At 44.7% G+C, this 27,263-nt stretch overlaps 1 protein-coding gene across 1 annotated transcript in view; it reads left to right on the forward strand.

Moving 5' to 3' along the window:
• Positions 1-2,796: 2,796 nt before the first annotated feature.
• ST3GAL1 (ST3 beta-galactoside alpha-2,3-sialyltransferase 1) overlaps positions 2,797-27,263 on the forward strand; it is a 72,272-nt gene continuing 47,805 nt past the window's right edge. Inside the window, exon 1 of the mRNA XM_079302193.1 lies at positions 2,797-3,028. The gene's annotated coding sequence lies outside the window, so the exon portion shown is untranslated. The remainder of the gene's footprint in view (positions 3,029-27,263) is intronic.

Below are 27,263 nucleotides of genomic sequence, written 5' to 3' on the forward strand. Positions count from 1 at the left end.
TTAATAATTAGGACATTCTTGGCTGCTGGGTTAAGCTTTCCTTGATACAACCTAGTGAAGCTTTACATGTTGTATGACGATAAATCATCCATTTCACTAGATACATTTTTTTTCTGTTTAACTCATGAACAGACCAGGTGTTGTACAACAGGTAGTGAAATGCAGAGTGCTCAGACTCTTTCTCATCACTCTCTCACTCCCTCCCTCCCCCCAGAAATGCTTGGGAGAAATCTCCAAACCTGATGCACACCCCTATTACTGGTGAGCTGTTTCCCCAGAGATTCTTTTTTGTAAACAGTCCCACTCACCCACTATTATTGTGAAGCAAATGAAGCACCAAATTCAACCAATTTGCCTGAAAGTATGAGAGTGTCAAGGCAAAAAGGTAACAGAGACACTAACAGACAATCAAATTGGAGATCCTCATCCCACCTCCAGCAAAGTGTCAAGCAGCTCCTGGGAAAAAGTAGTGAACAGCTATTTAATAGACTGTTTCCACCACACAGTAATTCCTTGTATTGATAAACTCCTCGTAAAACAAGACTAATGTGCTTTTACTTTTTTTTTTCTTTAATGCTCATTACTGTAGATTAAATCCCTTCCAAACTCTGTTTTTGAAGCATATGATACTCTGCTGCTCTTCAGTATCCAGAGGCAGGATTTAGTGATGGGATGAGTCCCTCGAAGGGCTTGTGTGAGTTTCTGCTCCCTAAGCAGAAAGCTCAGGCTGTCACAGGTGCTCTCACCTGCATGCAAATGTCTGCACAGCACAGTACATGATGTGACACCAGGCTAAATCCACACTCAGGCTTCTACTAATATAACTCTATGGAAACAAGCTCGGTGGTGATTGATGAATTACAGCTCCTACACAGCACGTTACACTTTCCAGTGGAAGTACCTTGTGCTGGGTTTAATAAACCAGCAACGTGGGCAGTTTCAGTAACTAGATTAATCACCTGTAAACTCATCTGCTTCACAAAGGGAGTTGTGCACCGGCTCTCCAGTGTTATGGAACATGTTTTTCAGAGCTCAGGAATGTACTCTCCCCTCTGATATGTGCTGTGCATGTTCACTGTGCATATTTGTCTGCCTACAGAGGGTGGAGGAGAGAAGACCAGAGATCATTTGCTTCTTTGGAGGTGCTATAATCCCCCCACTTCTAGTCATGGTCCCAGTCTTTACACATCTCATGGCTCCAGTCTTTACACATTGACACTAAAAAAGACAGCATTATGTTGTTAAATAGTTTTAGCAGACACTTTATCACTTGAATGTATCTGTCTGGGGGATTCTTTAATGATACTGCTTTCTTTTTAATTCTACAGTTTTTTATAGTCACCTAAAAAAATGTCTGATGCTGGACAGAAAGAAGAGGGCTGAAGTACCTCTCCAGTGAAAACAGGCTAAGGGTGGGGATTGTTCAGCCCAGAGAAGAGAAGTCACTGGGGAGACCTTATAGCACCTTTCAGTACCTACAAGGGCTGCAAGAAAGCTGGAAATGTTTGGGATTTTTTGTTTTCATTTTTTTAACCCCAAGGAAATGTAGTGATAGGACAAGAGGGAATGGCTTTAACATGAAAGGTTAATTTAGGTATTTGGAAGACACTCTTTCCTGTGAGGGTGGTGACAACAAGACCAGGTTGCCCAGACAGGTTGCAGATGACCCCTCCATCAATGTGTTTGAGCCCAGGCTGGATGGAGCTCTGGGCAACCTGGTCTAATACAAGGTGTCCCTGTACACGGCAGGGGGTCAAAACTAGATTATCTTTAAGGTCCCTTCCAACCTAAACCATTCTGTTACTCTGTGAATATTGACTATGTGCTGGTTTTATTAGTGATGCCACATAGATTTTCTGCCCTGATGAGCGCCAAACCCCTTTCCACTTTCCCTGCTGTGATCACCTTTGGGATCCATGCAGCCCAGTGTCAGACACAGCAGTCTGGGGGTTGTGGGGAGCACAGCCATCCCTGGGAGGTGACCCTCTAGGGAGGACCAAGCAGAACTGGATTTTAACCAGTTTTAGCGGCATCACAGCTCTCCAGGGGAGTGTGATGGGAGGGGAATGGGGCTGAGATGGGGCAGTGCTGGGGGCAGTGCTGGGGGGCTGCTTAGAGAGTGGTATGGGGGTGATGAGGGGGGTGAGATGGGGTTGATGGGGAGTGATGATGGGAGGGATGATGATGGGGATTGAGATGGGGATGATGGGGAGTGTGATGGGATGATGATGGGTTGATTGGGGGGCTGATGACAGGGGAATGATGATAGGGGTGAGATGGGGGTGATGGGGGGGATGACAGGAAGATGATGATGGGGGGTGAGATGGGGTGATGGGGGGCGTGATGACGGGGGGCAAGCTAATGATGGGGATGAGATGGGGGTGATGACGATAGGGGGGATGAGGGGAAGTGATGAGGCAGATGATGATGGGGGTGATGATGATGGGGGTGATGAGGGGTGTCGGTGGAGAGGATGATGATGGGGGTGATGAGGGGTGTCGGTGGGGGATGATGATGGGGATGATGATGATGGGGGGGATGATGATGGGGATGGTGATGATGGGGATGGTGATGGTGGGGATGGTGATGGTGGGGATGATGATGGGGGTGATGATGAAGGGGGTGATGAGGGGTGTCGGTGGGGGGATGATGATGGGGGTGATGATGATGGGGGTGATGAGGGGTGTCGGTGGAGAGGATGATGATGGGGGTGATGATGATGGGGGTGATGAGGGGTGTCGGTGGGGGCCCGCCCCTCCCGGCCCGGCCCCGAGGAGGAGCCCCGCTCCGTCCACGTGGCCGAGGGCGCGCTATATGAGCGGCAGGAAGCGCCGGGGAGGGAGCGAGGGGAGGGACGGGGCGCCCGGAGCGGCTCGGCGGGCAGGGCCGGCAGGCACAGACACCGTCAGACACACACACACAGACGGACACACAGACACCGTCAGACACACAGACAGCGCGGCAGCCACAGCAGCGTCCGTCCGTCCCATCCCGGCCATGGGGCTCGGCCGGCCCCCCGCACCCCGCCGTGAGTACCGCGGGTCCCCCTCTCCATCTCCTCCCTCCTTCCCTCTCCTTCTCCCCGCTTACCTGCAAGCCCCGCTGCCGCGGAGGGCGCGGTGGGAGCCTCCCAGGCTCCTCGCTGGGCTCTCGAGTTGTTGGTTTTTTAAATCGTCGCTGTTACTCGGCAGCAGGGCGGCCCCGCGCTGGCGGAGCGCGCAGCATCCTGCGGTGCGGGGCCGCTCCGGCTCCGGGCGCTCCCGGCGGGCCGGGGCTCCCGGCTGGAGGAGCGCACGGAGGGGCGGCTGCCGGGGACGGGGGGCACCGCCGGGGATGCTCGGGAACCGGGAACCCCCTGCCGCTGCCCGGGGACCCGGTGCTGCGGAGCCGAGCCTGCTGCTGTGAGACATTTCTGCCTGGGTGGGCTGTGTGCCCGAAGAGTAGAGCCGGTGCTGCTCCGTTAGAGGGCAAAGAGCAGCCTTGCCTGGCTTAGGTATCCGCTCGCACACTCCTCCTTGCAGAATTCGTCATTTATGCTCCTCTAGAAATTAATCTTCGAGGTCAGCGCTTTGCTTTTATTGTGCTTGGTATATTTATCGCGGTAGAGAACATCCGTCCCAGGTCCTCAGTGTGACTGTGTGTAGTCTTGGCACAAATGAAAACAAGCCAGTTAAAAAAAAAAAAAAAAAAAAGGCGCCTTAATGTAGATTTACTCATTTGAGGCACACAAGGGTTTTCAACTCTTTGTAACGGTTGGGCTTGTATGTACCCAATATACTGAAATAGCTCATTCACGTAATTATGAGTCTGAATTATATATTTCTCTGCTGGGCACATATGTTGAAGGAAAAACCTCCCTAATTATGGATCTTTCAGGGAGATTGGAAGGGTGACAAAGCCCTTGTAATCTTTTGGGTCAATTTTCATAAGCTCCAAAAGCTGCCTTTGAAAAGGAAATTAAATTTCAGTGTACAAAAGGGACAGGAGATTCAAGGGTATAAAAAAAGAGTCTCTTATTCTACTTTGATCTTGTCCTCAGGAGTTCATTTACTTTGGTGCTCTTCAGTGACACAAGTTAAAATAAGAGTTGCCTTTAACTGGAGCCTTCCTGCCTCTTGGCATTTCAGGAGTAGCAGCACACCCCTCCTGTATATTATTTGCACAGCTTCACCTGGGTGGCTGGCTCTGTGTGCAGCAACTGCCTGGAAACTCTTGGCTTGTTACATCCACAGCATCCTGTGCCACCCGTGCCAGTCAGTACCTTCCACAAGATGCTGTGTTCACCCCTCCTCAGTTTTTCTGTGCCAGTCCAGAGCCAGAGGTGCTCTGCCTGCTGTGCACTGCTCGACAGAGCTGCTCTGCTGTTGGAGAAGTTGGGGGTGGCCCTGAGTTCCCTTTTCTGCTTCCAGCAGAGGCAGGGTGTTATCTGCAGGGCATGGCTGTGCTTAAGGTCCTTTTTGGGCTTATCTGGGACTCTGACCATTTTTAATCTGCTTGAGCACACGTCTGGTTGGTGGCTGGGGGTGAAGGAGGGAATGCTTGGATGTGGGTAAAAAGAGTGTATGTTTATTAGTTAATAGCATGTGTTTTCTTGGTTATCCTGGAAACAAAAAAGCCCCAGCATAGGCCTGTGGTACATTTGGTGGTCTGTTCCTCTGCCCATTTCTCACTTCATTTACTGTTTTGGTGCTGCTGTAGGGTAACATTTCCATGTCAGGAGGTTTAAATCCTGTGCCTCAACAAAGTCCCAGTCTATGGTTCTGCCAAACCAGCTTTAAAGTTACCACTAAGTTTCTAAACTACAGTTTTGCTAATACACTTTGTTTTTAACTTTTTGCTTAGTTATGTGTAAAAACATTGTCTCTGAAAGTGCAGAAGAAGAAAGAAATTGTATTACTTCTTATTTTGGCTCACTCACTCAGTGCACAATCTAATTCTGCAGGGGAGACAGCGAGTTGCCCTGTTTGTATGAATTTGTCACACATCCCAGCCAGAAATGAACTTGAAACCTTCTTTGCAGTTTTTCTTCCAACTTGATTATAGTGCTACTGGTAATGGCCTCTCAATTGAGGAAGGCTGCTTTTCAAACCAAACATAATTTTATATATAAAAGACTTTGTATGTGCTTATCAATTTTTTTTTTTTTAATGTTTATGTAAAACTGGGAGCAACTTGAGAGGAAATTAGGGTCATGCAGATGGCACTTCCATCTTCTAGGTTATAAAAACATATTTTATGTCAAGTGAGTTGCAAATGCTGCCATTAAATAACAGTAGAAATAAAGTTTTACTCAGAACATCTTTAGCATTTATTTTCAAAACTGGAGTGAAGCAGAAACATGCTTTTAAAAAGCAAAGAAGAGAGAGCAAACACAGCTCCACAGCATATTCCAAGTGCTGTTAATCCCACCACCTGGTGGAGCTTTTCATGGCTCTGGCTGCAGAAACTCTGAAAAGGATGTGTTTTTTTTTTCTTGTTTCAACACTGTCACATGCCACATGTGGAGTTTCTTCAACTTTTTTAGTTTTCATACCAGACAATTAATTTTCTATGTCTTCTGTATCTTTTATACTTTGCAGAAGGCAGCATAGGACTATTGATGTTTCATCTGAAGCAGCAGATAGATGAACTGGTGAAGCAGGGGAAAAAGTTTTCACCTACAAGTACTTAAGTGGAGGAATTATTTTTAATAACCGTCCCCTCTGCCAACAAAGTCTGGTGGAACATTTCAGTGCAAGCCCATTTAGCTTTGTACTAGTAATTTTTATATTTTATAGAAGTATTACTATAGTATATTTTTATTTATGATAAAATATTTGTTGAACAGCCTGTGTTCAATCAAGCTTGCAAGCAGCAGAGAGGCAGATATATTTTGAACGGATCTGAGATTCCTGATGTAGGTTATTAAAACATGGGAATGAATTCCAGGAATTAAGGTGAAGTATGGCAGATGTACTTCACCCCCCCTCTGCCACAGTCTTGCCTGACTGCACCTAAGCCTGTCTGTTATGTTTATGGTGTGCTTCCTAAGTGATAAATGAAAACCTAACTCACAGGTGATGCCTTAGGTATGCAGGCTGAAAGTGAACTCTGGGGTTATCTGTCAGCTCACAGTTCAGAGGAATTGCTTACAACAACAAGAAAGTTCCTTGACCCACACACACATTTCCTGTGCACAACACGCAGCCTTGTGGGCAAAATGCTGCTGTAAATGTTTATATTGCTCTTTTTGCCACAGTGCCTGTGGCAGCAGCCAGCAGACCAGTGGAGGCTGTGGCAGCTCCCATTGTCCCCCAGTCCTGGCAGGGATGGTGTTCCTGTGCCTGGGGGATGGACAGCTGCCTTTGATCCCAGCAGAGCATGTCTGCATCCCTGCCTGGGCTGGCTCAGTGTCTCAGTCACTGCCAGTGCCATCTGCTCTGCATCACCCAGCATGTGCCTCAGGGAGCTGGGAAGCTCCTACCAGGGGATCTGGGGCTTCTCACCTGTGGTCTCAGTGCTGTTTGAGCTGCCCTGCACTATCTGTGCATATCTTCTGGTGCCAGTACAGAAAGGTGTGGCTGTCTGACACCTGCTGCTGTATTTGAGACCAAGGTATCTTCAGTGGCACCTAAAATGTATCTGTCAATTGACCCTATGGGAGATATATGTGTTTTCTGGTCACAAACCTCTATCTTATGGAATAGATAACCTTATCAACATAAGTGGCCTCTATTCATTGGGTATGTCTGTTAGTTGTTCAAAGTTGTCACTTCTTGTCCTGATAAGGGCTCTGGGCTGACCTGGCACTAATTAACAGCAGCCACACAGGAACTGCTGCCACCCTTTCACCTTTCCCACTCTTACCCCAACCTCCTCTTCCCACTGGTGCCAAGTGTCCCATGCTCTGGTTTGTAAGTAGCAAGCTCAAGTCACTTTGTGTAAAATGTCCTATAAAACTTTGAAAAGCTCTTTTAAATCAAGGCTGCACAATCCCCCTCAAGCTTTGAAATAGCTGTGGAATGTGGAAAATGGGGGGATCTTGAGAGACAGGGAGCCCTTTTCAAAAGAAACTCCCCATAGTATTTGTAGAAGGTTGCTCTGAAGCATGAGTTAAGATTAGGAATGTCATCAATTGTAAAGACTGTAGTAATTGTTAAAATACAATTCTGGGGAAAGGAGGATGGAAAGCAATTCTTTCCTGGCTCTGCTTCACTTTGAACTGCCTGTGATTAAGTTGCTTCATCTGGACTGACGTGCACATCCCTCCTCAGGGAGAGAAGATTTGTGCCCTGCCTACGAGATGACCAAACCTTTGAGCAGACAGGAGTTGTACTATTTCAGGAAACCTGTTAACCTCATCAAGCCACATCTGTTTCTCTGGGCCAGTCCCACAGCTATTTCTGCCAAGCAATGGAAATTATCCTAGAATGCAAAAGAGACACAACATAGTGGTTGAAACTTGCACCTGGTGACACAAGTTTGAAGTGTAGCTGTCTTTCTCTAAGGACATCATCTCAAAACTTTTTTGGTCTGTTTTTTGTAGTAACTTTTCCATCTCTTTTGAAGTCCTTTGTCCCAGCAGGTTTTCAGCACTCTAGCTTTGCCTCCCAAAAGATTTGAGGGGAGGACAAGGAGCAATGGGTGACAGGTTAGAGCCACAGGGTCCAAGCACATTTCCCACCTTGCTGGTGCCTGACAGAGAACTGCTGCTGGCATGGAGGGGATCACACATACTCTTGGTATCCCCAAAACTCCTGCAGTGGACTCCTTATCCATCCCTCTGGAGGATTGTTCTGGAGAATTAAAACTGGTACAGTGACACTGAGGCATTAAATCTGGTGCAATTTGAAAATGTCTTTGGACTAAATGATTGCTACTGACATTTTTCCAGGCTCAGTGGAGTTTTGGATTTTTTATTTTTAGAGCTTTGGTACACAAAACAAAGGTGTTTCCTTTGAAAGGACACTACATTATTTCTAGAGGCTGTATCTTCAATCAATGACTTAATCTTACTTATCTGGAATACTTTGTGTGCTGACACATCACAGTGCTGTACCAGCTCTAAAAAGAAATCTAATTCTATCAAATCTGCCAGCTCAGTTAACATGACCCTGCCAGGGAAGCATATGGCATCACCTCCAGTCCTTTTAGGAAGGTATCAGATTCCCACTGCCAGCTGAAATTCAAAGCAGCATACACGTGGCCAGGTTTGGATTTTAATAACATTTTCTAAGGTCCTTCTTGAATCCTGCCATGCAAAACCGCAGATCAAACTGGAAGATGTTGTCTGAATATTTGGGTTGAAACATAGCAGTTTTGAGTCCTACAGCCAGTCCTTTGGGATTAGTCTTGAAGCAGAGACCTGTGTTACTCCACCCTGAGACTTCTCCAAGCTCATGTGTCAAGAACATGATGTGGGACTACTGCAAGTTTAATCAGAGCTGACCTGGCACTTTCTGTCTCTTTTTTGACACTCTAGAGTGCATCCAAAGCTACTGGGGTGTTATAGGAACACCCAAGCCTGTATCTGAAATTCCTTTAGCCTGGTGGGAGATGGTGATGCCTTCTATGAACCTGCAGCCTGCATTGCTGCAAGACATTCCCTGCAAGTGCTGTTGCTCCATGCATCTAAAGCTCTCTTCCTAGAGCTTTCCTTAAATCAGTTTGTGCAAATTATCCAACATAGATGTTTTTGATGACAACACTGAGAAAAATACTAATTTACATTGAATTAAAGCAATTTTTAGCTAAGCAAAGGCAGGTCAAAATAATTATGGTTTTGAGAAAGTGATGCATTGTTGCTTTTAGATTTACTTCATCTTAATTCCAGGTCCATTTCAAACCTCTCAGGTAGTCAAAATTACTCATTTTGAAGGAACCAAGTCTTCAGAGATGTCAGAATGAATCCTCTGAATTTGATGTCACCTGTATTGTCACAGTTTGTCAGCCAATGGCAATACTAATGTTATAGCTGAATTTGGGGTTTTGTTTCTTTGAAACTATTTTTGTAGTGAAATTATTATTCTTTGGAAGGTTTACCTTTTTTGTCTGTTCAGGGAATATTCTAAATATTTTGAGTAAGGAAAGGATCTCTCCTGTTCCTCAGTCTAGTGCTTATTAGGAGAATTAGAACTCTTTATTCTTGATCTCCCTTTTCTTTTCAAGTCCTGTATCCTCTGCTTTTCCCCTTCAGTTAAAATCTGCCTTTATTGAGAAGCATTGACTTTATGATCAGATCTCCTGTGGCTTCACTCTGCCTGTTAAAACAGATCTGCTGCTCTTCTCAAGCAGCTGGCTTGATTCTAGCCTAAAAATTCAACCTGAGAAGTGAGAATGAACTGCTTGCCCCCCATCCCATTAACAAATATTCAGCTTCAAACCTCAGACTCTCACACTGGGGGCTACCTATATCTCCAGGGGATCAAGCAGTAGCACTGCTGGGAACACAAAGCAGGTAGGTACTGAATTTGCAGGAATTTGATGCAGCTGAAAATGCCACAGCCCTTGGAACTGTGCAAGTTGTCATGGAATCATAGCACATCCTTAGCTGGAAGGGACCCTCAAGGATCATTGAGCTGGCCCTGTGCAGGACATCCCAGGAATCCCCCCTGTGCCTGAGACTGTTGTCCAAATTATTCTTGAGCTCTGCCAGGTGCTGTGATCACTGCCCTGGGGAGCTGTTCAGCTCTCCTGGGCTGCCTGAAATGCCTCTGGTGTGGCTTGCTGGTGTAAGTGGGGACTCTGAGTGGATTTGTGGAGAAAATCTGGGCAGGGGACACAGCTGTGGGTCAGGATATGGCTTTGCTTCAAGATCACAGCTATAGGCAAAAAGATGTCAGCTCCACCAAGGTTATGTGATGTGAAGTGCCTGTGGAAGCACAAAGTGTGTGTGTGAGCTTCTTCAGAGCTTAGAGAGAGTTTTTTCTGCTTTCACCTCCATTTCTCTGCTTTCTGAGTAGGTACTGAAATGTCCATTAGTCCTGCTCTTCAGGGTTTTTTCTCTGTCATGGTTTAACCCCCCAGACAGCAGCTACACCCCACACAGCCACTCTTTCACATTCCCTTTCACTCTTTCACATTCACATGGGAGAGAACTGGGAGGGTAAAAGTGAAAAAACTCATGGGTTGAGATAAATGTAATGTGTAAAGCATAAGCTGCACATGGCCAGCAAAGCAAATGAAGAAATTAATTCATCAATTTCCGTGGGCAGGGACTTGCTTAACCACCCCAGGAAAGCAGAGCTCCATCCCATAAAATGGTAAATGGCAGATCTCTGAACATGCCTCCTTTTCTTTTGCTCCCATCTTTGCATGCTGATCATGATGCTGTGTGACCTTGGCTCAGCTGGGGTCAGCTCTCCTGGCTGTGTCCTCTTTCAGTTCCTTGTGTCCCCCAGCCTCCTTGGGGTGGGGTGAGGAGCAGAAAAGGCCTTGGCTTTGTGTAAGCAATAATGAAAACATGCCAGTGTTATCAACACTGTACCCAACACAAATCTAAAACGCAGCCTCATACCAGCTACTGTGAAGAAAATTCACTATCCTGGCCAAAACCACCAGAGTCCTTCTTTTGCACATTCTTCCTCTCATCCATTCTTTTCCCACAAATTCTCCTCGCTCAAAGAGAGCTGGTTATTCCTGCAGCTTCCACCAGCCCCTTTGCTCTCTGCCTGCCAGGATCAGAGTGAACCAAGGCAGCAGGAGAGCCAGGGACACCCAAACTTTCTATCTGGGGACAAGTGTGGTGGTGTGGTTGAGAATTTGAAGTGCCTTTCTCAGCTCCCTGCTCCAGACTTTCTGGCTGCAAAGGACAGTATTTCAGTTTCCTGGAGGTTTAGTTCAGCCTGTAAAGTGTTTGGAGATTCCTGTAAAGATGCAAACATTGCCCTTTTGACCAACAGCTGGATTTTTGAACTGTGAAAGTAAAGGGAAATCTACCACATGGAGAAAAGAGCTTTAGAGAAGGGATTCACTCTCTGCCCCTCCACTGAATGGTGCAGTCATCAAAGATGTACAAAAGCACAGATGATGCAATATAAATCATCTATATTTTCTGTTTTTTCTGTATATTTTTGTTTTGTTTACTTCAAGGTTATCACTATAGTGCCACAAGGATTGTGCAGTTTGGTGCTTTGTCCATGTGGCAGTTCATGAACTGTTTTTGCTTGCCTGGATCTTGACACCTTACAGAGAATCATAGTGTCATTGACTCCCTGTGGCTGTCAAAGCAGATTTTCTTTTAAAAAGTATGCAAAAATAGATATCCAAAAGTAAAAGCTGCTTCAGACCAGGAGTTATAGAGAAAAAGCCTGTATTGTGGTGGCTGGATGTGTGAAATAGCAGAAGCTTTGTGATAAAACTATGAGGATGCTGGAGCACAGGTGTCCTGCATCCTGCTGTTAAATCCATCTCTCCAGTCCAAAGACAAGGATGTTGTGTGGGACAGTGTGTCAAATGCTGTGTACAAGTTCATGTAGATGATGCCAGTGGCTCTTCCCTCACCTTGTAGCATTGTAAGACCTTTTTATGCCCATTGTAGAAGGCCACCAGATTTGTCAGGAGCAATTTCACATAATGGTCACATTTCAGACAGTTAATTGCACTGATAAAAGTTGGGTATTAATGCCCAGGTAAGGCACTGATCTGTGTTTCTCCAAAAGCTCTGTAACTATGTTGTGTAAAATGCCCAATGCTTCAAACAGAAATTACCCCAAGGAACTGCATAACTGGTTGTGAGGCCAAAGGGCAGAGGAGCAGGAGATGGATACTGGGTGTTGAAAAATACAAGGTTATTGAAAACCAGAAGGTGATACAGTAATTGCAGAAGTGGCTAAAACACTTGGAAGTAGCAAAGGAACAAAGCAGTTTAGGATAAGCTGCTTTTCTCCAAGGCCAAAGTCTCCTGCCTGTACTGAGTATTGGCAGAGGATGTTGCTAAGCATTTGCCGTTCATTTTGGAATGTTTTTAAAATGATGGAGGTATGGAAAAGAATCAGTAGGTTAGAATTGCCAATCAAACTCCTTTGGAGGGGGATGTCTCTGTTTCACAGAGCATTAGAACAGGCTGCTCATTTCTTCCTCTGTTGCCATCTGACCTGATGCTGCTGTAGGAGAGGGGCTCATTTGCTGAGCTTTGTGCTCTCTTAGGAGGATACACACTTTTCCTTTGCCTGTATAAGGTCTGGATGAAGAATTCTATCATAGAATCAATTAAGCTTGAAAAGATGTTTAAGATCATCCAGTCCAACCATCAACCTATCACCAACACCATGCTCACCATTAAACCATTTCCTCAAGTGCCATCCACAAGTTTTTTGAACAATTGCAGGGATGGTGATTCCACCACTCCCTTGGGTAGCCAGTTCCAATACCTTACAACCCATTTAATGGATAAAAAAAAGTCCCAATGCTAAATTTAAACTTACCCTTATGCTACTTGAGGGCATTTCCTCTCATCTTGTCACTTCTTACTTGGGAGAAGAGACTGTCCTCCACCTGGATATAACCTCTCAGGTGGCTGTAGAGAGAGGGAATGTCTCCCCCAGCCTCATTTCCTCCAGGTTAAACACCCCCCTCTCCCTCAACTGGTCCTCATAAGACTTGTATTTCACCCCCTTCTCCAGCTATGTAAATTCTAAAATTCTGCCAGATTAAGGCAGAAGTGCTCAGTGTGGCCACTGTCTGCTGTTCCCACACTCCAGTGACAGTAGCTCTTTGTCCCTTTGGTTTAAAATACCCAAGTCCTGTCTGTGGTGATTGTCATCACACTAATTGACAAACAATCCTAAGAAATTTGCCCCATTTTCAAGTTATTATTCTGGAAAAAGGGCAGTTATCTTATGGGAACAAGCTGGACCAAGAGTTATATCTTGGTGCAGCAGAAAGCAGTCCTTACATCCTTCTCAGGCAAACTATCAGAAACTCACTCACCCAACTTTTCTTCTTTTGTGTGTGTGTGTGAATTGTTAAAGAAGCACTGCTCAAAATTTCTTTTTTTCTGACTTATCTTACCCATGTAAACTTTTAGGTTCTATGTATTTTACAAAATAAACCCACCAGGCACAGTTCCACTTTGGAAAACAGCTTTTCATTAAGGTGTAACTCTCCCCTGCCTTGCTCTCAGAGCCACTAACCATGCTTTTGTTATGTCTCTGAATTTGGAAAATAGTATTATGAGTCTGGCAGTTGTCTGCCAGTGCAATTTTTACACCTTTACTGCCTTGCTTGGAGATTTAGTGGCTCTGATATGCAGAAGATGCCACCGTGAATCTTCAGTGAAGATGAGCTTCTCTGGGAACAGACTGCAGCTGGAACAAGACCCCAGGGCAACTTGCTGTGGGAGTTTCAGGCTGGGCAGAGGGGCACACAATACAATTATTGGTGGGATTACCAGGGTGGGATTAACCCTTCCCACTCCTGGAAGAGACCAGCTGGCTTTCCCAGGCAGCTTCTCCTCAGGGAAGTGGTGCTTTTGGGCAGGAGGCGCCTGCTGTGCTGCTGGCACTCCCCTCCCTAAACCCTGACATGTGGCACACTGCCACCCCTGCCCAAGGGTTAATTTAAGGGCAAAACCGGGACAGATTTGCTTGTTTTGAAAAGTATCTCTTTCACAGTCCCTCATTTCTACCAAGGGAACCCATCCAAATCTGCCTTTGTTACTTTTGTATCTGATCAGGCTTCAGTTGACAACTCCACCTCTTGGAGCTGGAAATTCTGTTATTAGGGCACTGACACTTTTCTGAATATTAAAAACCTCTTGCTTTTATAGCTGTCAGAATCAATCTTTCAGATTTCACCCACCAGCTGCTGTGCTCTCTTGTGAGCTGATTGCTGCTCCTGGACAGGTAAGTGTCAGCATTGTTTTACCTGCACCAACAATATTGACTTCCAAGGAAAGGAGGGTGTTTCTGCATCTGGGATCAAGTCCTGGGGTTTTTTTTATGATACTCTCCTCTGTCAGAAAAAATGCTGCATAACATTTTCCCCTTTCTCCAAGAGAGAACAAGGTCGTGCTCAGTAACCTTGAGTACAGACCTGTCGTATCTGGTGAGCTCATTAGAGCTTGATCTGCTCATTACCTGGAGAATTTTGAAGGCAAGACCAAAATATTTCAAAAGTCAGTGAGGGCAGCAGGCTTCCCTCTGAGTGAGCATGGGAATGTGGTTCAGCACATGTATTTGAATTGACTGCTGAAGCTGACATCTGCTTACTGCAGTTTACAAGCTTGTGGCTTCTCATAATCTGTAAAACACATGGCATTTGTATGAACAGGCTTGTCAGTTGTAGTTCCCATACCCAAAGCCAACAGGACTCTTCCATCTGTATAGCAGAGCCCTTTCCTTAGAACCATCAGTCATTGTAGTCTAAGAATCTAGCTGAAAGTGAGTAATAGTAAAATTTTCTTCTCTTCCCTTCCCCAAGGAAATTCTTTCATGGGTGTGGCAGCCCTTATCAGTCCACTTTTAGCTCCTATTGAATTTCAACTTCCTGTCCAAAATTGTTGGGATGTGAGATGGTTAACAAGGTGTTCTTCCTCAAAGGCCACAGGACAAGGGATCCTTGTCAACAGTACATGGTGAAAGATTTCAAACCTGATGAGTGACTTTAGGGCATGCAGCAGAGAGTGTCTTGGCTGTTGAGAGAGTTAAAACTGGTTTGGATTTTTTTCAGGGGGTGCAGAACAAAGCCACAGCACTGGCATTAGCATTAAAGATGCCCTTCAGCCTGCCTAGTTGGTTATTTTGGGAGACACAAGTGATGTAAACATCATGGCAGAGAGACTAAAACACTTGTGGTTTGACCCCAACCAGGAACTAAGCACCAGTTTCACTCCCCCACCAGAGGGACTGGGGGGAGAATTGGAAGGGTAGAAGCTGAAAGAGTCATGGTTGTGATAAGGACAGTTTAATAGGGAAAGCAAAAGCCACGCACACAAACAAAAGAAGGAAATAATTTCCTGCTTCCCATGGGCAGGCAAGTGTTCTGCCATCTCCAGGCAGAATATCTCCAGCAGGGCCCCATCACAGGTGATGGTGACTTAAGAAGACAATTACTCCAAATGTCCCCCCTTCCTCCTTGTTCCCCCCACTTTATTTACTGAGCATGATGCCACTGAGCATGGTCTGGAATATTCCTTGGGTCACCTGTCACCTGTCCTGGCTGTGTCTCCTCCCAGCTTCCCATGACTCCCAGTCTGCTTACCACCATGGCAGATGAAAACCACCCAAAACACAGCCCTGCACTGGCCCAAATCAGACACCACTCCACACTAAGTAGAGTGGTGTTTATGCAGGCTCATGCTCTCCTTCTCAGGGGGTAACTTCAGAGCTCCCTTGTGGGACTTGTATCATTGCCTAAACAGGATGGAGATTTATCACTTGGATTCTTCCATCAGGATTCTCTAGGTGTACACTGAAAACCAGTATGTGGGTGCACCACAGCATCATCAATGGCCAAAGTTACATCCTTTTGGTTTAGCTGAACAGAGGTTAACCTTTCATCAAGGTGGGGACTTGGTTTCTGAGCTTACCTAAAAATAAACAAGGTGCTGACTGGCATGGTTATATTTTCATTGCTTGACCTATCAAAGGAGACAGTGGCAGGGAAAGGACACATCTGAAAATGTTTGGATGACATTGCATTAATTTGTAGCAATGCTGGAATTTCCATTGAGATGCTTCCTAAGGATGTTGCAGGCATCCAGCAAAGGCTCTGCTTGTTCTTTCCTTTGATACATACCCAGAACCAGAGACAGATGCTGCAAAATTGAGTAATTAAATGTGTTGATTTCTTATAAAAAATGGTTGCTGTAGTTAATTTCATAGTTTAAGGGTAAGGGGGATCTTTAAACATATCTTCACTTTGCTTGTGTAATTTGAAGGTGGCTTTTTTTCTCTTATTTTTTTGGTGTTGGTTTGTGGAGGGTTTTTTGGGTTGGGTGTTTTTGTTGTTTTTTTTCTTTTTCTTTTTTCTTTAAGCACAAGGCTTATTTAAGAACTATATAGGCAAAAATATTTTGCAATGCCAAACATCTTCTGTTGTGTGTTCAGAGAAGGACTTTCTTTGCTCTTCAGCTCAGAGTGCCTTAGACAGAATGGGAGAAGGACATGAAGGAGAATTGTGTTGTACTTAGTAGAATTAGAATAAGCCCACAAGCACATGGTTTGTACTTTTTAATTCCAAGAGCCTGAATCTGATCTCACTCCTGCTAATCTCTAAAGGGATTATTCCTGATTTACACCATCCTGAATGAAATCAGAATCTGGCCCTGAAAGCCTGTTTGTACTTCAGACATTATCTCAAGGCAGCTGACCTGCAAATATGAAAAGGAGACCTGAGTTCCTGTGGGTTAACTGTTTAAATCTGTCAAGCTAAGTCAACTACAGCTTGTTTAGCTGGGAAATGGTACTGCAAAACCTCAGGCTAGAACCCATTTACCTCTCTTGGACTAATGGGAGGTAATCAGAGGATCCTCTTTGGTACAACAGTGCTCTGCATTTGCATAGCACCTTTCATCTGAGGATATTAAATAACTACTTCATTGCACTTCTGGAAGCTGTTCAGCCAGACAAATCTCTTTAATGACCTGCTGAGACTCTGGTTGCTAGCAGTGAAGCAAAAATAAGTTAGTACATGGAGTCTTTGGTCATGAGTGGCATCTGTAAGAAGAGGTCTGCAACCTAGAACAGTGTGAAGCTGTGAGCTGAAAATATTGGGGTTTCTGGAAAAAAAGACTATGTCATACTTAGCTGCTGAGAAGAAAATTGATTTTTATTAGCACAGGTTCAGTTAGTGTTCACTGAGACAGGTACCAAAAGCAAATGTACAGTTTTAGGGTAGGAAAGCCTTTAGGTTGCCTTTAAGTCATCATCCAACTCCTTTATGGCCCTAAATTAATATTCTTTTTGTTCATGTTTTGGTTATCTACATGCTCATTTTTAAGCCTGTGTTTATATTGCTATTAAGGGAAAGTTGAAAACACTTTTTCAAGAGGTTCCTCTAAAGGAAAATGGTATATTATTTTATACCTGTGCATATTCTCAAACGAGCATGTCATGTTTCTCATTCTGCAGAGCACAATTTTGGTGTGGTGACAAATTTGCACAGTGTTTGAACATATTAAATGTAGCCATACAGTGGGAACCAGATGAGTAGCCTCATGCAATGGCACACCTATTTCCTTTCAGATTTTGTTCTTGAATTTGGTTATCAGCTCAGATTTCTTTGTAACTGTCTCTCTGCCATCTCAATTTGAGATGCTCCAAGATTTAGACTACAGTAGTTAGATGATTGTGGATCCTGTCTTTTGGACTGTAGGATTACTACACCCCATGATTCACCCAGCACAACAGAAAAGAAAAACCACTGAACTCAAGGACACATCAAAAGGCCCAGTATTGGAAGATTTTGCTCACACTGGTTCAGTTATCCCATGCAAACTTGTGCTCCTGCTGTGGAGCTGAGACACTTTTTCCTTTCCAACCTGACAGCATGGTTATGACATTAGATGCATTGAACCAAATTTGACATGCACAGTCATTTGTCTGGAAAATACCTTTATTTTTCCTTACAATAAGTAAGAAAGTGTGCTACTTCCTCAAAAGTGTATTTAGTTTTATTGCTAGTCACTCCAAGTTGTTAGCCATGGCTGATATCAACCCTGTCTATCAGCAGAGATTGGAGGAGTTAATAACTGTATTCCTGGAGGTGAGACTTCATTGATTGAAATGAAACAGCTGGTGAGCAATGCTCTGAGGAGCTGCCATTAAAATAAAAAAACAGGAGGCTTTGTGTCAATAGTTTACATGAGTAACCCAGAAAACTCTGTAGTGAGATCTCTGCATTTTTCTGTTTTCCACAAAAGAATCCTCACCCCAGCTCCATATCTCTCTACTTTTCTACATTTGCCCAGTATAAAGCAGAGTAAGTGCCATGTGAGCCAATATGGGATTAACTGAGGGAATGAGAACTCCTGGTTAATCCCATACTCTTCAGCAAATCTCTTCCTTCCTTTGATTTCACCTCTACAGCAAAGTGTGCATCAACCTGGGTCCTCTTCAGTGAAAAAGAGTGATACTGGACCTGCCTTTGAACCTTTTGCTGTTTTATTGAATCAAATTCTCTCTGTATATCCACTATAGGGTAAGAGACATTTTTCCCTGTTTGTCTCTGCTGGTCCCATGAAGTCTGTTGCCACAGCAGATGTAAAGGTGGAGAAATTTTTAAATGCACCACATACCAGATATAAAATCTACTGCCTTGCTGAACTGGATAATGTTGCTTAGCTGACATTTCTGCAGTGTAGGAAAAGCTGTATATTACTGGCCAAGCACTTCTTAATTTTCTGTTATTTCTAAAATGGATGCCAGCAATTGGAAATATTGAGTAATTTTTAATTGAAGTGATATGATCAGTGGGTGATTAGTTTTTGGAGTGCCTTGGATATATGCTGTGTTGTAGAGACAAGCCATCTGGAGCAGGGCTGTGGTTTAGCTGCTGTAATGAGTGCCCATGGACTGCAGTGCCAAAATGACCAGGTTTATTACATCCATGAAGATCTTGAGTAATTCAATTCATTTTCACAGATCTAAATGAACTAAAATGAGAACAAAATTTGGCCTGAAGTTTTAGTTTGATGCTCTTAATTATTAAACCAAGGATCATCGATGCATTTTCCACTATGCTTAAAATAACCAGCCATAGCAAATCAAACTGTTGAGTTCCTTCCTCTGCCTGCAGCTTTTACCAAATTTACCATGGCCATGATTTTGCCTGGATGGCCAGTGTCACTTAATGCAGTGCTTCTTGTATTTGCTGCTCCTCTGACCTGCAGGCATCACAGTCTGCCTCTGGCCTTGGGGACAGGCTGGCAGGGGAGAGGAATAACAGAACCACAAAGGATTTGTTGGAAAGGACCTTTAGAAGTCACCTAGTCCCACTCCCCTGCAATGAGCATGGATGTTTTCACTAGACCAGGCTGCTCAGAGCCCTCTCTGACCTTGGGTGTTTTCAGGTGTGGAGCACCCACCACTGCAGGGCAGCCTGTGGCAGTAATACTCTCACTGATGGGGTTACTGGGCAGATGAGACCCACCATAAATCTGTGTTAGCCACAAGGTTTGCATTCCTGAAATTTTCATTGCACAGTCCTTTTGCTCAAGTCTGATCAGTCATGGTGATGTACATCCCTGAAACTTGAATCTGAAGTGCTGCCCTGTATTCAGTGTATCCTGGGGTGTTTGGAGCAGTGAGGGTTACTGGAGGAAGTGGCTGGAAGGAAAAAAAACAAACCAGCAAACAACCTTTGAGAATGCTTTGATCTGAAATCAAATATCTGCACCAAGGAGGCAGTGTATTTTTAGGAAGAGGGCACAGGCTGCATGTAAGTAGATGCATTCTATTTGATGTGCTGAGATCAAGGTGTTGGAGTCTTTAACTGCTCATCTGACCATCTTATCTTGTGTTTTCCCTCTTAATTTTTCCCTTGTGTTTTACAATAATTTTTCCCATTTATTCTGTGAAACATTCTTATGCAAAGCCAAGTCTCCTGCAACTCAAGCAAGCTTGTTTGCAGCACAAGAGCAAAGAAGTGTCAGAGTTTTGGTTTTGCATAAAAACACATCACATTTTCCCTTTTTTTTTTCTCCCCAAGCTTGTTATTAAATGAGCAGTACTCTAATGAAGCATTTAATGGAGAAAACAAAACAAAATAACTTCTGTATCCTCTAGATTGTTCCCAATCCCTGAATGAAAAATTATTTAGAGATTAAAGCCCTTGCTGTTTCCTGTGTCATTGCAAAGCAATAATGAGCAGAACTTGAAAAGCTCTGCTCTCCCCTGGTTTGGAGTACCAGCCTCTATCACAGCATCAAACAGCTATGCCAGCAGTTTTTCATGGTACCAGATGATGAAGTTTCATAGCAGATTCTCCCCAATTTAATGCTGCTAGTGACTATGTGAATGAGACTTGCAAGTTTCAAATCTCAGCTTCAGCATTGAAGCTTAAACAATCTGTACAGGGAGAGGCTGTTGAGAATGTAAGCATCAGTTTAAAATTGTCAAGTTTTCCAGTTTTTATTACAATTTCCCCAAAGCCACGCAATCCACAGCAGACCCAGGAATAAATTGCAGGAATCAGGTTCTTGCTGTAAGCAGGGACAAGTGGCATGCCCTGTGCACTGGCACATGATGAGCAAGCCTGTGGTTTCTCTCAGCAAGAGGTGAGTCACTTGGGTAATTCCTATTTTAAACAGCAGAACTGCATTCATGCTTTAAGCAGCCAAAGAAGAATAAACTTCAGGTTAAAACCTTGTGTTTTGTGTCATTACTTTCTTCTCCTTCCTTCTACCCCTACAGTGTGTCAGAGGGTAACAATGGGAAGGGGAGCTTTGATGAGTGTGGGAATAATAAAATCCAGCAAGGTCTACACTTGTGCAGTCCTAATGTGCAACAAGAGAAATAGAGCCTTCTTGCCTTCTGATGTACAGGAAAGAGAAACGGGCAGGTTTAGATGGAATTTTAACTGAATGGTTTAAGTTTTGTGAGCTACAACCCTGCAGCCTTTACTGTTTGGGAAGAATGAGTGTCTGATTTCCTGTGAGGGTGGTGGGACACTGGAACAGGCTGCCCAGAGAAGCTGTAGATGTCACATTCCTGGAGGAGTTCAAGGCCAGCTTGGATGGTGCTGTGACTTGCTCTAATGGAAGGTGTCCCTGCCCATGGCAGGGGTTTGGAACAAGATTTGAAAGGTCCCTTCCACCCCAAGCCATGCTGTGATTAATAGCCCTTGATATATATCAGATGTGGTTACAGATACCAGTGTGTGTTTGACAGTGTGCTGAGAGTAGATGTCCCTCAGCAGGATTTGCTATCAGCATGCCAAAGGTGTGGGACATTGAGGTGTTATCCAGGTGGGATGCTGCCATGCCTGCCATGGAAGCAGAGCTGAGATCCAGCCATGCTGACCCTTTTTCAGAGAAGGGTGCATTGTGCAGGAGAGGATCAGCCCAGGTGCACAGCAGTGCCCTGGGGGATGGAGTTTGGAGAGCTGCCAAAGCAGCTGCAAAGGTGACATCCTCTCAAGCAGAAAGCCTTGGTGGCCAGAGGAGTTTCTGCTGCCCAGGCAGCTCCATAACCTGAGGTGCTGTGCAGTCTGCAGTGACTCTGCTGACCACTCAGAGATGAGATTTCCTACTGTGCTTGGCATGCAGAGATGGAGAGTGGAGGGAGCTGCCACCATGGACCTGCTCTGGCAGGATGAAGCCTCTCACTGCTTCATCTCTGTCTCCTCTTGGTCCCAGTGCTGCAAATGAGGTTGAAATGTGGCAATTGCACCTGTGCCAGGGAAGGTGGTTTTAGGTTTTCAGGGCTTCCTGAACATTGCAGCTCCAGTACATTTTGTCCCCAGGCATGCCTTTATTCTTCATTTCTGTGGCTTTTCAGGCAAGGCACTGTCCTCCTGGGTGTCCTGGGCTGGTGGTGAGGACAAAAAGGGAAAAGAGAAAGATCTCAACTGGAGCCAGTGGTCAGAGCAGCCAAGAAAACAAACAGCTAGCAAAAACACCTGGCTTCTGGGACTTATTTCCCTCAGAAGAAAAGTGGAGAGCAAAAACATGTGGGATGACTAAGATATGAAGGAAAACCATGCTCATGCTTGGCGACAAGCCCTGCCTTTCAGCACTGAGGGTAGGGCTTGGTTTCTCCTTGCTTCAGGGTTAGCACGTGTGGCTGTCATGGACAAGGCTCCCACTCCATCTGCCCCTTCTTGCTGCTGGTGACAGAGCCACTGGCAGAATCAATACTGGGAGAAATACCCTGCTGTGACCCCATCATGTAAAAACAATCTTGCAGAAATGAGTCTCGGAGGGAATTGGATCTTCATTTTCTTTAAAGAATACTCCAGTTTCTCTCAATCAGGAGAAAACTGCACTCTTTATGAAATGAAAGGCAGTGAGTGCATGCAGGACAGGCATGTACAAGGTGAAAGCAGTTCATGTTTTGGAGCTAGGAGGGTTTTCCTGTGCTAGAACTTCCTTAGAGTGCAGATCAGTGTTGGGTACATCTGACAGAGGACAAACATCTGCAAACATGTGCTGCTGTCAGACCTGGCAAGTTGTCCTCCTTTTATGGGTCACAGTGAGAAACAGGCACTTTAATGTATAATTTGTCTCATTTAGAAGAAGCATTGGAAAAATGGGCTCTGGAGGTGGGACTTGCTCTGTGCTGACAGTAAAGAGCATTGAGAGCTTGCTCAGGCATTGAGATGGGATGGGTGCTGCCCCAGCAGAGCTGGGAGTGAGATCCTGTTGACCTCTTAGCTGGGCTGCAGGTGCCAGAGGTCAGAGGCTGAGGTGTCTAAATAGGGGGCTAATGCTGGGTCTGTGGTTACCTTCTTCTGTGGACAACTGAAGCACCAAGGTAGTGCCCATCCAGTAACCTGATGGAGACTTGCAGAGCCCAAACAGCTCTGACTGTCTGCACCTTAATGAAAGTCAGTGAGGGCCATGCTGCCTTGCTGCTTTTATGTCATTAGAAAACCCCAATCCAACAACAACAACAAAAAAATACAAAAATGTGTATACGTGTATGTTATCTTTTGAAAAATATCCAGCACATAGGTGTTCCTTTTAGATGAATGTGGAGGAGATGGAGAAACTTCCTTATGGTCCGAAATGACCAGGATCTGCTCTTCTTTCTGTAGGAAGAAAAAAAAAAAATTACTGGCCTGGTTGACTTGAGATGTGTCATGCAGAACTGAGGACCCAAACTCTTTTCCATAAAACCTTAATACATGAAACAGAGTCAAAGTCCAATTGTGCTCAGATCTATGGCTTAGCTGAAAACTGGTTGGTGCCTTCCTGCTGCCTCCACCCCCTGTACACTGCCATAGATAGGTGGTCCAGGCTGACCCCATCCCAAGTGCTCACACATGCAGTGAGTGAACCTTTTTCAAAGTGGGATTTTCCACAGAGGAAACAGCTTTTTCAAGCATTTATTACTTTGCCTCGTCCCCTGATGGAAAGGATTCTGTGAGCCTTCTGCACAGGGCAAAAGTTAGTGTTTTTATTTTCTCAAATGAAAGGATAGCAACATTCAAGTTCCAGTGGAGCAGTGATGCTTCATCAAAGTCTAGTTGTCCCTGTGGCTACAGTTCTGAGTGCACAGGAGAGCAGGGATTCTGGTACACCAGGTGCTGTGTCTCCTGTCTGGGCTGTACTGCTGCCTCCATAGGGTTAAGGAAGAAATGGCTCTCCTACCTGAAAGAGCCTTTCATAACATTCTGGTGGTCTTTTGGAACACCAGCTGCTGGTGATAACCTGAGGATGGAATTTCTCCTGTACAACCATCTGAACAGTTGCAATTTCAGCAGCAATTTCCCTTTGTTCACACTGCTCAAATGCACTTTTCTGATGATAGGTAGCAGAGGATTCATTGGATCCTTTTTCAGCAGGACAGCTCTGCTGTGCATGCAAGTCAGTGTTGATATTATAACACATTCATCTTTAATTTGATAGCCCATTGCTCTTACACATGTTCACTGTCATTGCAAAAGTGTGCTTTTTGTTGGCTTTTCTCAGGAAGGGATGAGAGGATGCAGAAGTGAAATTTGTTTAGTGAAGTACCATTTTTGTTCTCTGTTAACAGCTGAGTATGTAAAAGAATGAAGCCAGAAATACTGGTCAATTGTAGAGAAGTAAAAGGAGCAATGATTTGCAAATGCAGCTGAGGGATGTGAAAACATGATTCATTTTCAGAAGATTTTATGTAGTAATTCTGCATCACACCTCTGGCTCTCAACACTCTGCTCTCTGTCTCTCTCTGTGTTCAGCTCATAATATTCTGATTATTTGTCATTAGCTGGGCAGCTATAGCCTTAGTTGTAATGTGATCTGAAATCTCCTGAGACACAAAAATACTTGAAGGCAAAGACAGATGTTGCTAAATAGCACATGATATAGCAGGAAAATCTGACCACAGAAAGCCCAGATTTCTTCTAGAGACACTATTTTCTTAATTGCCTAATTTTGAATACTTAAGGAAGTATGCTAAAAAGAAACAAAGCTAAGTTGTGGGCAGCTTTTTGAGGTCTAACTGTTATTGATGATCCTTAGACTTTCAGACACTTCCAGAAAAAACAAGCAAAGAAATCTCTACTGTACGCCATTTATAACATATTAATTATTTGTTTATTTATTTATTTTTAACTCTGGAGCTTTTAAATCAAAAGTTGCATTTCAGGTTGGGGAATACTAAGTCTGTTTCACAATGATGCTTTCCTCATTTGCAGGTTTTCTGCTGAACCTTTCATGAATATCTGACTTTGCAGAAACCCCCAGATTACCCCCACCCACGTGCAGCTTTGCTCTGAGGTGTCTCTGGTGCTTGGCTGTCCTTCCTCAGTGCCAGGCCTCAGGGAGTCACAACTTCCAGCACAAAGCACTTGCCCTGCAGTTCTGCTTTTGCTTTGTTATATTCCAATTTTTATAAACCTTTCCCCCCCACTCTGACCTGCTGCTGATGACCTTGCTGAACCTCTGTCCTGATCTGTATCTTATGCTGCACTGAAATATCATGCACAGGAAGCATCTGGCTGTTCCCTGCTGTATGGGGCATTCTTTCAGAGGATTATCTCTGTTTCATTCTGCTTGGTTCTGGCACGAAGCCTGCAGAAGTCATTTGACAAAGCTAAGCTCTCTGCAGATCCAGATCATCCATCTCTGGCTCTCCTGAGAGCAGTGCCCACCTGCTCCGAGTGCCTGCCCTGGGGACATGGGCATTGCTCAGGTTTGCTGCTTTCCCTTTCTCATTGCTTTGCCAGTCATAGCCCCTAGAAAAGGAACTGCAAGTTGCTAGGAGAAGGTGAATCAAGGTGTGCTGAACTTTGGGAAGTGAAGTGTGTGATGGAAATGGGATTTTTTAAACATCCATGGTGGCAAGGAGGGGGTGTGTTTCTGACATGCTTCTGACTTCTGCACTTGCAGATTTCCTGTTGAGAAGGAAGTTAGCTTTGGTTTTGCAGGTGCAAGAGAGAACAAGTGTCTGTGCTTCCTTCCGATTTGACACTGGCTTTTCCTTTTTTTAAAAATAAATTTGGCTCAACTGCTTTGCACAGCCCTGGCAGGTACCCAGCCCCTGTCATGTTTCTTTGTTGAGTCAACAATAAATCCAGCCAGAGGAGAACAGCTTAATGGTCTGTAGTAATCATCCATCCAAAATCCTGGCTAAAGTCTTCATCTCTCCAACCTGTGTAGCTCCTTTCCTCCCAAAGGGGAGCCATTTGTGTGTGTGGTGGCTTGACAGAGGGTCCTTGTGCCTTGGTGTGTGTTCAAGGCCAGGCTGGATGAGGCTTACAACAACCTGCTCTAGTGGGAAGTGTTCCTGCTCACAGCAGGGGGCTGGAACTGAATGATCTTTAGGTGTCCTTCCACCTCTAACCACTCTGATTGTTTGAAATGAGTAGTGCAGGTGATGTTGGTGCAGCAGAAAATGGCTGGGACCCCTGGGACCCCCACATTCCTGGTGAAGTATGTGCCTAACATGTCCCCTTTTGGAAAATCAGGGGAACCTTCAATTGGAATGTAATGCCTTTTTCCAGGCTAAATATAATCTGCTCAGTTCCAGATAAATGGCTTTCACTTTGATGCTGCAGGTTTTAGTCTTGTGTGTTATTGCTGTGTTGATAAGATTAATGATGTTGTCATGGTCATCTTAATGGTGTTTCACTAAAATGCCTCCTTTTCAGGTTGGGTAGCAATGTGGGAATCTGTCCCTTCATGCTTAATTTTTTTTTTCTAACTTTCCTATTAGCAGGATAAGCACTGAGGTGTGATTGCCAGTGCTGAGACCAGAAGGTCTATTTGAAGAATTCAAAACCTCATGGCTCCTGAGGGCCTACTGAAGGGTGCTTAATATTTGGGGCTGCTCCAAACCCCTCAGAATACAGCTGCAAGGAACAAAAGCCTCCAAGAGATGTACTTATTCATTACTGTGTACAGTCATAGATTATAAAGTTTAATGCTTGCTTGCAGACTGGGTGTCAGGGACTCCATTTGGGCCGTGTTTGCCTCTTAATCATTATGATCATTTCTTATACATCATCTCTAAAAGGGAGATTAAGTCCAAGCATGACAAAACCTCCCATGATATTGCTGCTGAGATCTGCATAAAAGCAATGCTGGGTTTATTTAATTTTTTTTTTTTTTTTGAGGCAAGGTACTTATTTACCTTTTATCAATCAATGCGTTACTTAAAGATATTATTCTCCTGCTCAGTGATGAAATAAGCCCCAAAGTGACACCAGTGAGGCCACCCAGGTACCAGCTGCTCATCCCAGCTGCTGCAGTGCCCTGGCAGCAGTGTTCTCTACAGATGCAGTTTGGCTGGGACAGGTCCCTGCCAGGGTGCCTGGCATTGTGCAAATCCTGCAGGGAGTGATAACTGCAGTCAGCACACGAGCAGGAGCAGGGCAGGCATCCTGTCAGAGACCAGGCAGTGCTGCTTGGTTCTCAGCACAGTCCTCCTGAACTGCAAGAATTCATTTTCCCTTTCGGGGCCCCTGAGCTTGAGTTTCACAAGCAGAACCATATTTTGAGCTCTTTGTTCCGGCAGGGAATCAGCTCCTCTTTCCTGCTGGAACTCTCTCAGTGCTGCAGAGGTGTGTAAACCAGCCAGGCTCTGCCCCATGCCTTACCTTTAGTGTTTTGTGTTTGCCAGACTGGCTCTTTTGGTGGGGCCCCTGTGCCCCACGCTGGCTGTGGCTGAGCAGGGGACGTCCCACAGCCTGTCACACTGTGCTGAGTGTGGCTGCTCTCCTGCCTACAGCTCCTTCAGCTCCCTTTGTGTGAGATGTCTCTTTTCCAAGTGAGTAAACCAGAGATGCAACTTTTTGCAAAATTACCAACTTTTACAGAACACTTATGGCTCCCTGCAAGGTCTCCTCCCCCGCTCCCACTGTGCTGCTGCTTTTCTGAAGGCAAATTAAACAGATCTATTCCAATCTGACTGAAGCCATTGAGTTACTTAAACAGATTGACCTGACTTGGGCTTATCAATTTCTTTAATGAGGTGTCCTCTGCAACTTCTGCTTGGCTTTTCGCCATCCTTCTCATTAAAAAATTTATTTTGGAATCTCTTTGTTCCAGGCGGAGCCATTGCCAAATAGTTGGCTGGGTATATGCCTGACCTTTACTCCCTAATAATGCTTTAATTTTAATTTTTAAACCTAGCAGAGGCACTGAGAAATTACCTTGCTTATAGATGTATGATCTGGAAAGTGTTTTAACTCTA

Source organism: Erithacus rubecula, assembly GCF_903797595.1.
Source record: "Erithacus rubecula genome assembly, chromosome: 3".
Lineage (NCBI taxonomy): Eukaryota > Metazoa > Chordata > Aves > Passeriformes > Muscicapidae > Erithacus > Erithacus rubecula.